The sequence below is a fragment of the Pempheris klunzingeri genome, chromosome 12 (assembly GCF_042242105.1).
Source record: "Pempheris klunzingeri isolate RE-2024b chromosome 12, fPemKlu1.hap1, whole genome shotgun sequence".
Classification (NCBI taxonomy): Eukaryota; Metazoa; Chordata; class Actinopteri; order Acropomatiformes; family Pempheridae; genus Pempheris; species Pempheris klunzingeri.
The window spans coordinates 4,736,326-4,752,547 of NC_092023.1; the positions used below are offsets into that span (position 1 = coordinate 4,736,326).

Genomic DNA, 16,222 nt, shown 5'->3' on the forward strand with positions numbered 1-16,222 from the left:
AACTAATCTTTCACAAAGACAACGGGGACGCCGGTGCTTTTGGGAAATCTCATTCCCAAGATGACAAGATATGAAAATCTGAGAAAAAATAATAGTAACATTGTGAGTTTGTGTCTTTTTTTGGGCAGATTTAATGCACATGTGGCAAAAAGTGCTCTAATTGGCTCTGTTGGCATTATTTTACCTTAATTCTTTACTCATCGAGTCATTTGTAACTATTGGCTTCTACATTACGTCAGTATTGGTGCTCTTTAACAATACTGCATGTCGTTACATTAACCTCACTATGTTTCAGGTGAACAGTGGTGCACAATGCATTTTGGGTAGTTTTCTTTTAAAGTTAATTGGGTATTTTATTACTGCTTTGGTTTTAACAAAATCATTGTTTTATAAAAGTGTAGTCTTGCTACAAAGCTTCTCACTGAGGTCGGCAAGAAGAGGTCAAATGATTTTTATGGAACAAAGCACTTTAACTTTTTAACATCAGTATTCTAGTTTTCCCCCCCAATGTTTTTTTTTTTTTTTTTTTTTTAATTAGTCACCAAACTGACTTTTTAGGGTGTTTATCTAAAAAAATACTTTATTGTTTTACATTCCAGAGAGTGAAATATACAGTTTGTGTTTAGTTTTCATATGCAATGAACTATTTATGCTGTAACTTTATTTATTCATGGAATTCACACATACACAGCATGCTCAGTGAAGAGTTTGTCAGCGAACTCAGTGTTTCAGAAACAATACTGAATATTTTTTTCTGACATAATTAAGCAGGGAGGAAAAAAGGATTTCATAGTTAGTCAGTAGTTAGAGGATTTAGTATTAGTGTTCCCATGATGCAGATGAATAATTGTTGACTTATATCATTTTAGTGATTAAAGCAACTGTAACTGTACAGTTTTTCTCTTGCAGCCTCTCTGACGGGAGGGAAAACCGTCCTGACAAAACCGCAGTATTGTGGCAGGCAGGCAGGCTTGGTTTTGAGAGCATATAAAAAACCTTTTAATTACGTCTGTTTGGGTTAGACTTAAGGTTACGGTTAAGGTTAGGGCTATAGCATGTGCTTTATAAAGAAACACTATGGAATGGTTACTTATGGAATCAAGGGAAGAGCAAGAATCAGGATTTTAGGATTTGAGTTTCTGAGAGACTTAGTAAGGGAGGCGCTGATTGAAAGAAAGAGTGGGAAAGTAAGACAGAGACAGGGAAAGGGATGAAGGTTTCGTGAAAGACTTATGCAGACATACAGCTTTTACTACCAGCGCTGCCTTTTTGTAGGCAGCCATACAGAGACCACAAGCTGGCATTTTCAGCTCCCCAACGAGAACAACATGTTTGTCTGGGAGAAAAAATAAACTCCTCAGTTCATGCTTCAACACAGTAAACAGTGGCCTAATTTTTACTAAAGCTGGGCCGGCGAAGATATACTGTATATTTCAAATTTCTTTAGCTCCACTCCAACAATGATGCAACTCCATTTCCTTTTACAACACAGAACTTGTGTTAATCATGTTGTTTCACCCCATTGATGTGTTCGCAGCGTTTGGCTCATTGTCTCAGTGGTTAAACCTGTTAAGACGGTTTTCTAATGAGCAGTTTCCAGGACATGTTGTGGAAAAGACGTCACTCATAAAAACAACTGTAGACTTAATTAATTTCTTCAGCAGATTGTCTCCTTCCTCACTGGACTTTCATGCTTCTGACCCCACGGAGGAGGCTTGGAAAGAATTTAAAGCTTTTTCAGAATAACCTTTTATAATCATGCACGCTTGGCCGAGCGTAATCAGTCCTATTACTAAAAGTGTTGGAGATACAAATGTTAGAAGATTATCCTGAAATTCTAAAATGAGCGTTTGCTTATATGCTTTTCTGTTGGTTTGTGCTTGTGTACAGTTGCTATTGACATATTACCATGGTCTGTTCTGTGTGTTATTTAAAATTATATACCATTTCATTGCTGAAGTTGGTTCACATTCACCACTCTCATCATATTACTGTACGTGTACCGATGCTACATGCATAGCACTGGGATCTTCTTTTTCATGGCCAGTTATGCTTTTATTTTCTCTTTAAAGCTGAGAGCGTGAGCGCCATGGTGCTTTTCTACAATCACGTTCATAGAAAGCTGTGCTCTCAGGGACTTTGACCTCATCTGAAGTAAAAAAAAATAATAATAATAACGTTTGATTTGATGTGATTTACATTGCTTTTAGTTGTGATGCATACATGACAACGCCAAATGAACTTTGGTTCTTTTTTTGTCAACACTACACAAAAGCAATCAAATAAATATGTTTATTTTGTAGGAAGAAATTGAAGGTATGAAGGTGCTTCACTTTGTTACCTTTTCTTTCTTGAGAAATGTTAGGATAACTGTGGATAGACACTGGCTGAGTCAGAAGCGAATTTTAGTTACAGAACAAATCACGATCCATTCATTCATCATTACTGTGAATCAATAAAACTTCATCACATACTAAGCTGCCCTCTCCTTCCTGTCTCCTTCTTGCTGTTACTGCATGATGCTGCAGAATATTTGTCGATGAGAGAATGACTCAAGCTGTATGTTTCCTTTGCATCAAGAAGACGGTAGTCCTTACATGTTTCCTTCCACCTGCTGTGATACATGTGAGTTATTTTGTGGGACGATCTGATCCGCCCGAAGTGGTTACTCAAGTACTCTGGGTTTTTAGACATGTAAAGCCAGGTGGAATACTGGAACATTATTTAACAAGGTTTCCCCTAAAAGGTCTCAGCAAAGACAACCCTTTCAAGCTGTTACATTTTCTGTGACTTAATCCTTTGCAAATACTGCCCCTCATGGGAACCGAGAAATCGTCTCGCTATTTCAGTAAGAAAAATATACAAAAGTGTTCAAGGATTAATGACTAAACTCAAACTCATATCAAATCTGGTAGAAGCGGGTGGAGTAATCAGCGATGTCTGGAAAGGAAATTTACTCTTAACAAAAGTTTGATTTGATCCCTGCTGACAAGTCCACCCAGAAAGAAAACAGCAGGGCTGTGAAGTGGTCACTGGCAAGGATAAAACAGCTGCTGGGCAAACAGGAAAGGGATACTTGAAAGCAGAGCACCTGGGTTCAAGGAGTGTACTCACACACATCCAGCATCCTTTCATGCACTTTCGGCGAACTGTATTCCTAGAACCACAAATAAAAGTGCACACAAACTGTAAGCAAATATAACAGATTTCAAAGATTATCTTGACTCATATAAGGTCTTAAAATCTTTTCTTTTTCTTCCGTAGAGATTAATCAGTTTCACGCATTCACTGGAAACATATCACTGCCTTGCAAAGAGCTAAAATGATCTCATCACACTGCCACAGACTGGTTGTCTAGTACCTACTTTAAGAGAATATGATGTCGCAAGTCAGACCTTGATACCATCTCCAGGACGGCTCATTCTTGTGCAGCTTGGACATGTGCGGACCTACATCCAAAGTTAAACCCGAGCAAACGAAATCACTTGATAAGGACGAAGCGAAATAGGTGAAAGAAAGCAAATTGAGGTAAAGCTGAGGAAATATGACCAAACTCCATTCATAAACACTCAGCCATGCAGTTCTCATTTTATCCTTACAGGCCCACTTCCTGTTTGCAGCACGTGTTTTTATTCGAGAGGCCCCCTTGCCACCCCACCCTGACCCGATGGGGACCACAGGCGGCTGCACAATGGAGACTGTGTGCGCTCTCTGAATGACAGACCTGTCCATACAAGCTACAAGGACCCACCACCCACCTCCACCCCCACCCTGTCACACAGACTTACAAACAACTGGACTGCATAACAGGTTTTGCATCTCTTTTGGAGGCAGTGTTCCATGGTTTGTCAGGCAGACAGACATGGCGAAGGATTTTTGTGATCAGGCTTCAGATTATTGAGCAGGAATGTCTTGTGTGTGCTGCCTTCTTGACGACTTGCTTTTTATCACGTCCACGGTGATGAGCGGCTACTGTATAGTCTGAGAAGCTGACAAGAAGTCTAATTAGTGTTTCCTTCCACTTATAAGTGCTTTACCTGTTTTCATTACTTTGTATGTGAACAGTATGCGAGTGTGTCTCATGGATCATAAGCAGACCATGTGACGTATGGGCTGTAATTCATAACCTGGGATTGTTAATATTTACTGATCAGGATGTGCTTTTCTAAATAATGAATGCATTTGCATAATTGTCCCATCCTATTGAGTGAAAAACGCATTATGAGACACATTCAATTTTCATGTCTGGCCCATTGAGAGTAAATGAATAGGTGATGAGATATAATGACTTACAGAAGCAAAGAGAGCATTTGCAAATTAATTCAATGCCTTCTCTTAGGTGCTGGTACATTTTTATCTACTCCTCTATGTGCTTACTGTATTGTTAGAGCATTGTGTATAAGTGTGTGGAAGTGCCTGTGCACGTACATAACCCCCCAACGTCTCCCCACCCCAATCCTCTCCTCTCCACTACCAGATTTATTGCAAAACAGCCCTGTGAGAGAGTACACATGCTCTGCCCAGTCTCTGTACTGCACCCTGACAATTACTGCTATATATACCACTCCAAATGAGAGCCATGAACCGGCGTGATTATAGGGTGGAGCAGGAGCAAAGAGGGAGAGGGGGGAAACGAAAGAGTGAGGCGAGTTGAGAGAGAAGGGGAGAGGGAGAGGGCGAAAGAAAGAGAGAAGAAGGGCGACAGGCAATACAAGTGGAAGTGACTGAAGTCTGCCGTAAATTGTATTGTGCTCTTTTCATAAATCACAATGGAGATGACAAGCTGCTCTTTAGTCTGAAAAAGTTCCTTTTCAAAACAGTGAAGTGGGGAAGATGAGATTAAAGGGATGAGAAGCATGCAGGGAATGAGCAGACGTTTTCTGTGTGGAAAAAAAAGACGATGACCTCTGTCTGCATACAACTCCTCAACAAACTACACAGCAGAACGCTGAATGTGGGAATACTGTGCTGCGTATGGCAGAGCTTACGACGGCATTTGGTAAAGAAGTGCTGCCCTCTTCTGGAAGAGAGTGAAAACCAAACGAATGGAACATGAATGCGAATGTGGAGAAAGGGAACGTCAAGAAGAGCAAAGCGTTAAGATTTAAATCATTTTGCAGATTCTTTGCCTCTATAAATTGCCCACAGTTGGAGTGGAAGTCAAAATTGAGGCACGAGAGCAAATAGAGAGCTTTCTGGAAGCCTGACAAGAGAACAGACATAAAAGAAGAGATTAATGTTTGTCGCAGGCGTCCTGATAGGTGAAGAAGCTTCCACGGGCTATAAACAGTCCGTCTCAATACCTCTTCTCCACCCATCTCTCACTTACCTGGTGGCTGTCCAACAATGAGTTTGTCACTTCAGCTGAGTGACAGCCTGCTGTCAGTCACAGGGCTGCCCTGACTGTACTGTCACCTCCGCCTGGCTGTCTGCTGACATCAGGCTGCCTAAACAGAGGCATCTGAAGAAAGATTGATAACACAGGAACTGATGTCACAGCGAAAAATCCCCACATATGATGTATTGAACTGTTGAATGTAATAGATGCAGGTTGTTGCGGAGCTCAGGCCCCCCTGTGATGAGCCATTCACTAAATAGATCAGTCTACCTTATGGGGTCATGAGACTGTGGGAAAAGTGGCGAGCTGTGCTGAGTAGAGAAAAGGCTGTTCTTTTAATCCCCCCTCCATGAGCGGAAACCATCCCTGTGGGGGGAAAAGCAGCAAGATCACATTACCCATAGACCAGTTTTCATCGTACAGAAACCCACGCTCTGCCGCACTCCAGCGGCTCGCATAATTGGAAGCATCTTGGCATGAAGATAGAGTCAAGGTGGCATATCAATGGGCGCGTACTCCAAGGGCATGCAGATAAGAAAAGGCTGCTTCTCTTAACAGGTCGTGTCCATGATAGGGTCACTGGCCCTCCCTAAAAAGACAGCAGACCGGGTATTGACTCACATACAAATAGCTATAGCTGATCAGTGGTGTGGAGCCTTGTAGTACAATTCACTCCCAGTGGCGCTCATCCCTAACACCAACAAGAAACAATTTTGTTACCAAGCCTTGTCTCATTATGTATGCAGGTTTAGCAGCAGAGAATCCCTGCAGCTCAGGATAAAGACACCGAGTGATGAGATTTTTACAAACTACAGGCAACATGGCTGAAAATCAATTGTATTCTTGTTGTTTTTGTTGTTAAACTACACCAACAAGAGTTCTGCATATAAGCGGCTCTGTGACTGCAGTGCACCGTAATGTCAAGTGTTGGCTTTGTCAGTTTTAATGGGGTTGTGCAACATTTTTGAAATATCACATAATAAAGAGGTACTCCAGTGATTTAGAGTTGGATTCTATGAAAAAGGAGGTAAAATTCGATGCAATGGAGGCCAAGTTATCTTTACTGTTGGTCCCTATTATGGGTCGAGGTCTAAAAACAGAATGACATCACGATGACACCATCAGGGTTATTTTCACAGGTGTTACAAAAGCCCCATTTTCCCCCTAAAAACTCTGTTCAGGAAGTTCCTGGCTTGTAGTGCTGACCGTCACTGATTGGTCAAGTAGACTAACACTTTCTGCAGCATTTTACAAACAACATTATCAAAAACTAGATTAGCTGTACTCCACTGTCGTGCATTATATCAGACAACACTTTTCAAACATAAAGCTAAAACTACAGTAACCCACTTTGTTAGTTTTTCATGACAATTACTTTTGTAAAACAATTTAAATCCTGTTGAAGGTGATAATATAGCGTAATATTGTAATTTTGACCAGCTTTAAGTTGATTGGGTCCTGCATAGTACTTTGCATACGGTCAGTTTCTCTCTCTTCCACCTACTCGCACTGCTTCCCATCCTGTAATAGTATCCACTCCGCTCTGTGCCTCTCACAAAGGGGGAGAGGAGCGAGACTTCTCCGCCTCTGCACAAATAAAACTGTGTGCCAAGCCGCATTAACCCTGCATCCTTATCGCCTTTCTGACTTGAGACATTTTATGAGCGGGAGCTGTCAGCACCCTCTGACTCCAACAACAAAAAGAGACATACTTTATGCACTGCTGCATCACCGGCAAGTGTTTACTAGACATCATTATTATTTCACTGCATGCACACTGCGAAAGGTCAAATTTTGGACCTCAATTCATCACATATCTTTATATCATATATATAATGTAGCTTTACAGCTATTCCTGAGCTGGAAGCAGGTAAAATTACGCAAAGTTGTGGTGAAGTTCTTCATAAACACAGGTGGTCACACCTAGCTGAGGCAGAGGACCTGCTGTGGCCTCTGCTGCCGGCCTAAACCAGCTCTCTGGACTCTCTTGAAGTTTCTCCCCACACAAACACTGACCACACTGGGCCTAGCTGACTCTGAGGGAGGCATTTATGCTTACTGAGGAGAAAAAGACTCAATAACCTCCTGGGAATGTGTGCACATTTCCACAAATATCTGAATAAAAGTGTAAAATAATGAGAAAATGTCTAATTTTAAAACCGTGGCGTTGGTGTTGTATATTGGTCATCTTGCCCCCTCAGGACAAATTAATTTCCAGTTTCCAGTTCAAATGTTTCGTCTGATACTTTTTGCTCTTCAGTATGCATCTACTGTTGCCTGAATCAACTTGTATTCATTTCAGGAACATCGCTCACTTGCACTCGACTACAGCATTAGTATATGCAAAACCTCATAATCATGCTGTGGTTTCAGCCCCTTGTGGTTTCTATAGCAGTGACTTAATTCTGCTCCACTAATCATAATAATTATAGATATTACAGTAGCCTTGGTAATTACTGTAGAGCACTGGCTCCTATCCCTTTAATGGATGCTTAAACAAACAGATTTCAGATAAGTTTGGGAAGAAAACTAATTTATGGCCTCTGAGGGGAGATCAATCAGGTGACGGGGGTTAGGAGAGGGTGGGGATCAGTAATTAATACAGAATGCAGTAAGAGATGGAACCTGCTTCTTCCTTTTTTTTCACTTCTGCATCCCTTTCATCCCTACATCCCTCCTTCTCTCCGTGCCTTTGCCACATTATTTATCTCCGCTGTCACACCATTGTTGTGATTATGGATGTCATGCAGTCGTAAAGCGCTCCACGATCAATAGGCCTGAAATTAAACCAAAAAATGAATTTCCGCAGTGTCGGCCACATGCACTCCTGAGCAGGAATTACCTTGCAGGAGAGCGGCTGATTATCCCACAGAAGAGACAGCGGCAGAAACCCAGGAGGAGGGATAGTGCTTGACTGAAGATGGCAGCAATAGCAGTCAGTACAAGGATCATTTTCCACTTAAAGACCACAAAACACAAACACCAACTTTAATCTAACAAATTCTCAGAGTTCTTGTATTGGGGAAAAGTTGACCTAATGTGACCCAGAATTAAATAAAAACAAAATCTTTCTTCTCACAAACGATTTCCTCTTGTATTTTAAAGGGTTTTTTTATATGAAGGTTGACCTCAGATGCTCTAATAGCTAGAAACTGTTTGTTATTAGTGCCTGCTGCCAACATCCCATGTTGCAGCTTGAAAAGGTTGAGAGATTTTACGCAGCATTTAATAGAAGATGTCTGTAATGTAAGGTAACAAGTCGGGGTAGTTCATAATGACAAAGGCCAGCTAAGGAGATGATGTAGTAATTTCTTCCAGGCTGGGATCAATACACTATTTGGCATAATCAGATGAAAAAGAGCTCATTACCCGCCTGTAGATGGGGAGACTTGGTCCAATGGCAAAACCTCGAGTAATGAAAAACACAACACGTTAATTAAATAAAAATGTGAGATTTAGGAGAAAGTTCATAAGCAGGAAGGAAGAGGAAAGCAACAAGCACAATATCAAACCTGCAGCTCTCTTTGTTGTGCCATTGTACCTGCTCTCACTTTCCCATCTGTCTTGCACTGTCTGGAGCAATTGCTATTCATCCTTAGCAGCTGACATGGCGCTACAGAGATTAGACGGGGATGTCAGGTTTTCATGCTTTTAAAATACCTTATGTAGCTCTCTTAAACTGGCCTGCCTCCCCAGCATCTTCGCCTCTGCACATCCCTCCACCGGATATGGACGCGTCCTTTTGTTTCTCACTTGTTTCCTTTGTCCCTCATTTAGAATCGATTTGCTATTAATGGCAGAACATCGCAGAGGGAGGGTGACAGGGGCTGAGGTGGCTGCAGCTGCTTGACAGGCTTTTTCATCTCCGAACAGGAAGTTTGGTTTACATCAGCCATGGGGCGGGAACTGTCATCAGGAGACCTCAGGGCTAACGGGCTGGATTTATGCGCTCCTCTCCTCCTCTCAGTGTGGACCAAGTTGGAAGAAGGTGAAGTCACTGATCTGAGGTCTTTTTGGTGTTCCTTTCCATGTTATAACTAAGGCTTGGAAATAGAAAGCTGATGCAAGATCTGCACTTCAGAGCTCCTATGTTGAGCTGAGGAATCTGAGTTTAAATTCAGGCACGGTTATGACTTTAATGCATTTATATAACATGGTCAAATACTTCACCTAAAGTAATTTCTTTCCTTTTCCCTAACTTGACATGTCAAGACAACTTTTGCTCATCTCTCCATGGAGTCTGGTGCTGGGCAACAACCACAGTTTGGTTTTCAAATCAATCTGACAAATTCCCTGAGAATTGTAAAACAGTCTTAGAGCAAATAATGGCCTGACACTCTGCATTAGCGGAGAAGGAATGACTCAAGACTGACATGTAACCACGTGGCCTCTGGGTTTACAAAGAAGCACCCCGTTGCATTGCTTCATATGAAGTACAGTCATACCTGGAAGCAAAGTGTATCATAGCTCAATGTAGCTACCAGCTTCGTCTAAGAGTGATTAAAACATCATGTGATTTGTGCCCTGGTTTTAAACTGTGCGACAAAAGTGCAAAGCTAATTCTATTAATTCATTCTTTCTATGTAGATGAAGCAAATTAACTTTCTATATCACCTAAAATCTGACAATAAGACCAATCAACAGTATTTATCCTCTGCTCATCACCTGCTTTCTTTACTCCCGTTCTTCCTGCTGTATCTTTCTTTTTCTCTTGCTTTCCATTTCTGTTTCATCCTCCTCACCCATCTCTCTCCCATCCTCGTGAGCATTGCAGTGACTGAACCCATTCTCAACTATTCATTTGCTTTATTTCCTGAGATCAGCTATAAAGAACAAACACTATTAAGCCAGCCAATCAATAAGGGAACATCAGCGCTCTTATCCCCTCCTCTCTCTGCAAAATAGATTTATATCTTCTGCTTGAGCAACATAAATCACATATTCATACATTAAATTAAAAATGTGATTGATAGCAAGGCAGAGAGTGTGTACAAAACCTCATGATGTAAAAAAGAAAAGAACAAATATTAGTTGGAGGACTGTGGAGGGTGAAGAGAAAACAAATATTATTTTTCAAGTGTAATTCTTCATAGTGTTGTGAGGACATCCGAGTTCAGGAGATGAGTTGTCGCCGTTGGAAAAGGAAAACTGACACGTGGCAAATCTGGAGCTACAGAGAAAGATCACGCAAATAATTATCAGCGTCTAAGCTCAAATATAAACTGAGTGTTGCTGAATAGTTTTCACAAGTGAAACACTAGCTGGAAGAATGGCTGGAAAGCCAACTTGAGGTCCAAGAGACATTTATCTCTGACTTTAAAGGAGCTGGTCAGCTTCCAGCCTCCATCCTCTGCGTGTCATTCTTCCCCCAGAAACAGGTTAATTCACAAAGTGACACTTAATGGGATATATACAGATTGTGTCATGCATTACGGGGCCCAGTGGTTATGGGAGCATTCCACAGGAGAGAGGCAGAGAAATATGGCAGCATCCATCAGAGGCTCGGCCAGAGAGAAAAAGGTACAGGAACAGAGAGGGAACGAGAGCTGGGGGTTGGGGGGCTGCCAAGGACATTTAAGAGAGCTGTCAGGGGAGGTTGATCTATGGAGGACCCTGTTGGTTAAACCTATATCCCAGCATGTGAGTATGTGTGTGTGTGTGTGTGTGTGTGTGTGTGCTGTCACACCAACGCATGCAGCAGCACATGCACTCACACCCTTGAGGATAAAGTACAGCAGAGTAGTCTCAGCGCACAGGTTCAAAGATCAGAGCTGGAGCTCATCCACACAGAAAATCAAATATTTTCATTGTGGGGATGAGATGAAACAGAGAGCAAAAACAGTAGGAGGCTGAACAACAAGAGCAAAAATATTCAGCAGCAAAAACTACACGTTTTCTGGGAAAAGAGCATAAAAAGCTGCAGTAAGCGACACATTACTTAATTGACCTTAACCCAGGCCCAAGACCCAACACTAATATGCTGGAATGCTCCTTTAACACGTCATTTACAACTCTATATACCGACGAGTGTATCAGTACAAGTTTTGTTGTGTGAATTATTTGCTTCTGCTGCTCATTAAAATGAAAAATATGAAATATTTAAGCGTGTGTAGAGTGTAGAAGTATATAATCTTTAAATCACTGAAACTGAAAAGATTTCATTTTTTTTGTGGAGAATTAAAGCTTCAGGTGTAATATTTAATGCATTCTGGATCCTGCAGCTTCACTAAACATCTGCAAGCTTGAGGCAGCCGAGCAGCAGCAGCAGCAGCAGCAGCAGCAGCAGCAGGTCTCTGTAGGTGCCCTGCAGGCCTGTAAGCCAGAGGAGTGCAAGCCAGGCAACCCTGCCAGAGGGGACACGGCATTGGGACCATTACTAAAGCTTAATGATATGAGAAGAGTTCTCCTTTCCACCACGGAGAGGATTCATCATGATGCTGTAGCACTATACATCTTTCAACAGCCCTTAAAGAGGAAAGGGGACATTTCTTCATGCTGTAGTAAAAGCCGCCCCCCCCCTCCCATCTTCCCTTGAGTTTTCTACACTTCTCATCTTCACTTAAAGAAGCTCTATTTTAAGATCATTGCGTCTAAGGAGGGAGGGAGGGGGGGCCATGACCTTGGCGACGAGCGAGGGTGAAGTAAGGTGGTGAGGAATGCCAGATGAGTGTGTGCGATCTCAAACCACAACATCTTGTCTGGGATTTGTCCCAGTGTGCCCCAGGGGAAGGAATACAATTCACTTTCTGCCTCAAAGTCACACTATACACTGTCACTGGCTTCAGCTGAGTGCTGATAGATGTCTCTTTGTCCCTCATAAATAAAAACACTCTGGTCTCTGCTGTGAGAGACTGTAGATCAGGGAGTAAATAGCTGAAGGTATCATGCGCTGCAGTATGTCAGGCCTGGAGGATTTTCTCCCTCACATTTTGTGACCATGCCAGTGAACTCCGCAACCTGTAAATCAAATGGGGCAGATAAACTGCAACACATGAACAATCAAATAACTAAAAGCAGTGTTGACTTTGGGTCTTTAACTTAATTTTATTGCCTGGAGCCAACATGCAGTAATCACAGCATGGAAAAGCTGAACGTTTCTGTCCTGGTATTTGCATTGTTTGAGTCACAGCCACCTGCCTGCAGATTTACACCAGTAGATCACAGACAATAACAGTAAAGACAGAAGTGCACTGGTTTATGACTTCAGCACTTTCAGTTTGAAGTCTTCCAGCACCAGTGAGTTTAAATTATGGTGGGAGACGTCCTTGGGATGTGAACATCTCATTTCACCAGGCTGTGCGCAACCACACACACACACACACACACACACACACACCATCACACACACAACTCATTTCATTGGGGGTCTCTGGGAGGCTGGACTCAGTGGAGCACGACATCAGAATTATACATCTGGCAGCAGTAAACCTGCAAACTCTCTCTCTCTCACACACACACACACACACACACACACACACACACACACACACACACACACACACACACACACACACACACACACTTGTGACTGTTATGAGACAGAACACTAACTTTCTGCTTTTTAAAGAATTATTTATTATTTTTGAGGATCGTTGTTATTGATGCATGTATCTCTGCTCTATGCAAATGTACTGCTGTTGTTTCCTTCCTTTTATTCCTCAAAGAGAGCTGAAACGGCTCTCTGCTTCTACTTAGATAACGTCGAAGAGGCAACTCAAGTAGCCACAGTTTCACTTGTCAGTGTGTGCTTTTAATTACTTTAATTACTTCATTTTCCTCAGTCAGGTTCATTCTGGTGTTTATACATCAAACTCAAAACCTTAAAGTTGTTTATAGTCTATATAATAATATAATAATATTCACATATATAATTGAAGATTTGACTTTTTGAGGATGAAAACAAACATTATTATTGAACACATGTCCTTTTTAATAAGGCTTTGATTACAAGCTGCAGTGTTTCTTAGGTGGGGCAACAGTTCAACAGATATGAGTGCATGAATTTGGAGTGACTACCTAACTACTATTGACGATCAACAGCACGGGGTGCCAAACATTTTCATGACCCTCTGAAACCAGACAACTGCACACGCACCAAGATTTTATCCCAGAAAACAATATTGAGGTTTGATCTGAAGCTCTTACACCTCACAGTTTTTATCCAATCTGTCTATTAAACATAAAAAAAGCAGGATTAATCCAGTGGGCATCGTTTCAGTAAATGTGAAGTCTAGTAAATCAAACTGATCATTAACTATTACTTAATCAAACTACAGTAGCCAGTCCACATGTACATGACTGCACCTAAAGATAAATCAGATGCACGGTCACGCGGTGATGGGGCAGGAGTCAGAGCATCCCAACTGAACCGAGAAAGCTCCGCATCTCCATCCCAGCTGCGCCCCGCCGCCACACCGTGATGAACACCTGGGGACACGCCCACCCACCGGCTCCCAGCCCCGGTATTGGTTAGGTGTTTAAATATCTCGCAAGCTGTACGCTGATTGGCTCAAACATCACACAAGCGATTTCATAAAGCAAATCTTTTGGAAGTTGTGTAAAGGGGATAAGTGGGAAAAACCCTTGAGATAACTGCGGCATCCACCGCACAATTAGCTCTCTGTCTCTCCCTCTCTTCCTGTCTCTCTCTCCCTCTCTCCCCCTCTCTCTCTCTCTCTCTCTCTGCTTGCTGTGAACCGCTGGAGGATTTGTCGGAGTTTCTGAGCGTCTCTGCATCTGTGAGTACCTGAGTTTTCATGCTGCTTTCCCCTCAGTGTCTGTGGATCTGCTGCACAAAGAGCCGCTGGAAAGTTAACATTCCGTCCCGGTTTGGAGGGAACTTTCTCCTCCTAGTAACTCATAAATCCCGATTGAGACGCGCGCTTGTCAGTTTTCAGTCAGATGGCTCGTCAAGCTGGTTCATCATTACCTTTAGAGCTTCACTGTCCGTGAGGGAAGAGACGACCGCTTCGGTGTCTTGTGTTAACAGACTTTTTTTTTTATTGCAGCAATATCACTATTTATAAAAAATATTTTTTTTTCATATATATTTGCACAATTTTGCTCATTTTTTTTTACAGTTAATTTTTTTAAATAGTTGCTTCTGGCTTTTGTACTTGTTATATTCATTTACAGTTGTGCCATTGATGTAATTTTTATTTAAGATAGATAGATAGATAGATAGATAGATAGATAGATAGATAGATAGATAGATAGATAGATAGATGCCACTACTATTATACAATATCATAATTTCAAGTTATTCAGTATCATACAGTATATTGATGATGAATTCAAGAGTGTAACTTTCTATCTAAAAACTATCTAAAAATTGTTCTCATTAAGTTTTGTTCCAGACATATAAGATGTTTCTAATTATTGATACCATCAGATGAGGTGTTACATTGAGTTTTGCACAGTGTGTCTTTGCTTGAATAAGATGTTTTACTGTCTCATGTTCACTGTGTAAATGATGGATGAATTGGGAGCTTAGTATTAAGGGCAATTGTTGATCGCTCAGTAACTGCCAAGTGTAATGCCCTGGGACTAGTACAGCACCTTATATATATATATATATATGTGTGTGTGTGTGTGTGTGTGTGTGTGTGTGTGTGTGTGTGTGTGTGTGTGTGTGTGTGTGTTCTGCAGTGAGGGTGTCCTTCACAGAGAAGAGCCTCTAGAAGCGTATGTTTGAAAGTGAAGATGTTGCTGGCTCTTTGTCGCAGTGTTATCAGGATCAGAGCTGGGCTTGAACGCTCCAGAAAGCACATGCTGATGTTGCACGCAGTGGTAATGGCCTCTTAATGCCAACATAAATAATCAAATGGAAAACATTTCTCTGCCTCAAACACATTTTTCCGGGGCTATTTCATGGTCTTTGACTGTTTTAGTACAATTTACTTCATTTGATGCTTCCTACTCATATAGTGGGATGGACCGTTATTGATCCTGCAGAGGTTACATCCTAAAAATACAATGAGTGCATCAACTGTTTTGCAAAAGTCACATTGCAACTTTACTTGACAAGTGGGGCGTCTTGGTTTTTACTGCAGTGACTATGGGGAAAAGTGACTGTATGTCCTTGACTGGATAAAATAGTCCCCCGCCATTTTATTAGGCCGGTCCCCGATGGTTTCATCTGTCCTTTCTCTACATCGCTTCTCTGGCATTACTTAGTGTGGTTGAATTATTGGGAATACTTGACTTTTTCTGTGTTTTCAGACTGGTAATGAACTGAAACCTGCCCGCTGTCCAGGTGCAGTACTGTGGGAACAAAGCCCTGTCTTTTATTTTATCCTCATTTGTATGGAGATCTAAGTTCAGCTACCCACCTGAGAGTTTATGATAGAAACTATCATCTAAATGTAGTTGTTTTGTTCTCTAATATTAAATGGATTCGCCAAGTGCATCACAACATGAAAAGATATTCCAAAAGAATTTCACCTTTTCCAACACACTTTTCTTTTTACTTTCCTTATCCTCCTCTTTTTAATTTATAGCTGACTGCCCCTATCTAACATGGAGTATATAAGCAAGCTGCCTTTTGTAGTCTGGAGCTGCCCAGCTCATTTGTCATTACATCCTGCTCTAATGGGGAGAAACTGCCTCAGCTTGAGCTCCCAGTGTTGTTAATTAACCCTTCTTGCTAACAGCCACCATGTACATCGCTACCAGCCGGCGTTATCACTGTGCAGCCTGCCAGGAGAGCTAGCATTAGCCCTGGCCATATTTCTGCAGGTGTCAGCGCCGGTGCTTCCTCTCCTCGCCGATGTGTTTTTGAGAGTATTACTCAAATGGCAATGTGGTTTTATCTTAAATTGAATTGTTGAAGGAGATGTTAAAGAGCCATACATCACTTGGACACTCGGAGCCCAAAGGGAGAAT

At 41.7% G+C, this 16,222-nt stretch overlaps 1 protein-coding gene across 3 annotated transcripts in view; it reads right to left on the reverse strand.

Moving 5' to 3' along the window:
• Positions 1-16,222, reverse strand: part of slc25a16 (solute carrier family 25 member 16) — a 391,343-nt gene that overhangs the window by 14,593 nt on the left and 360,528 nt on the right. The window lies entirely within an intron of this gene.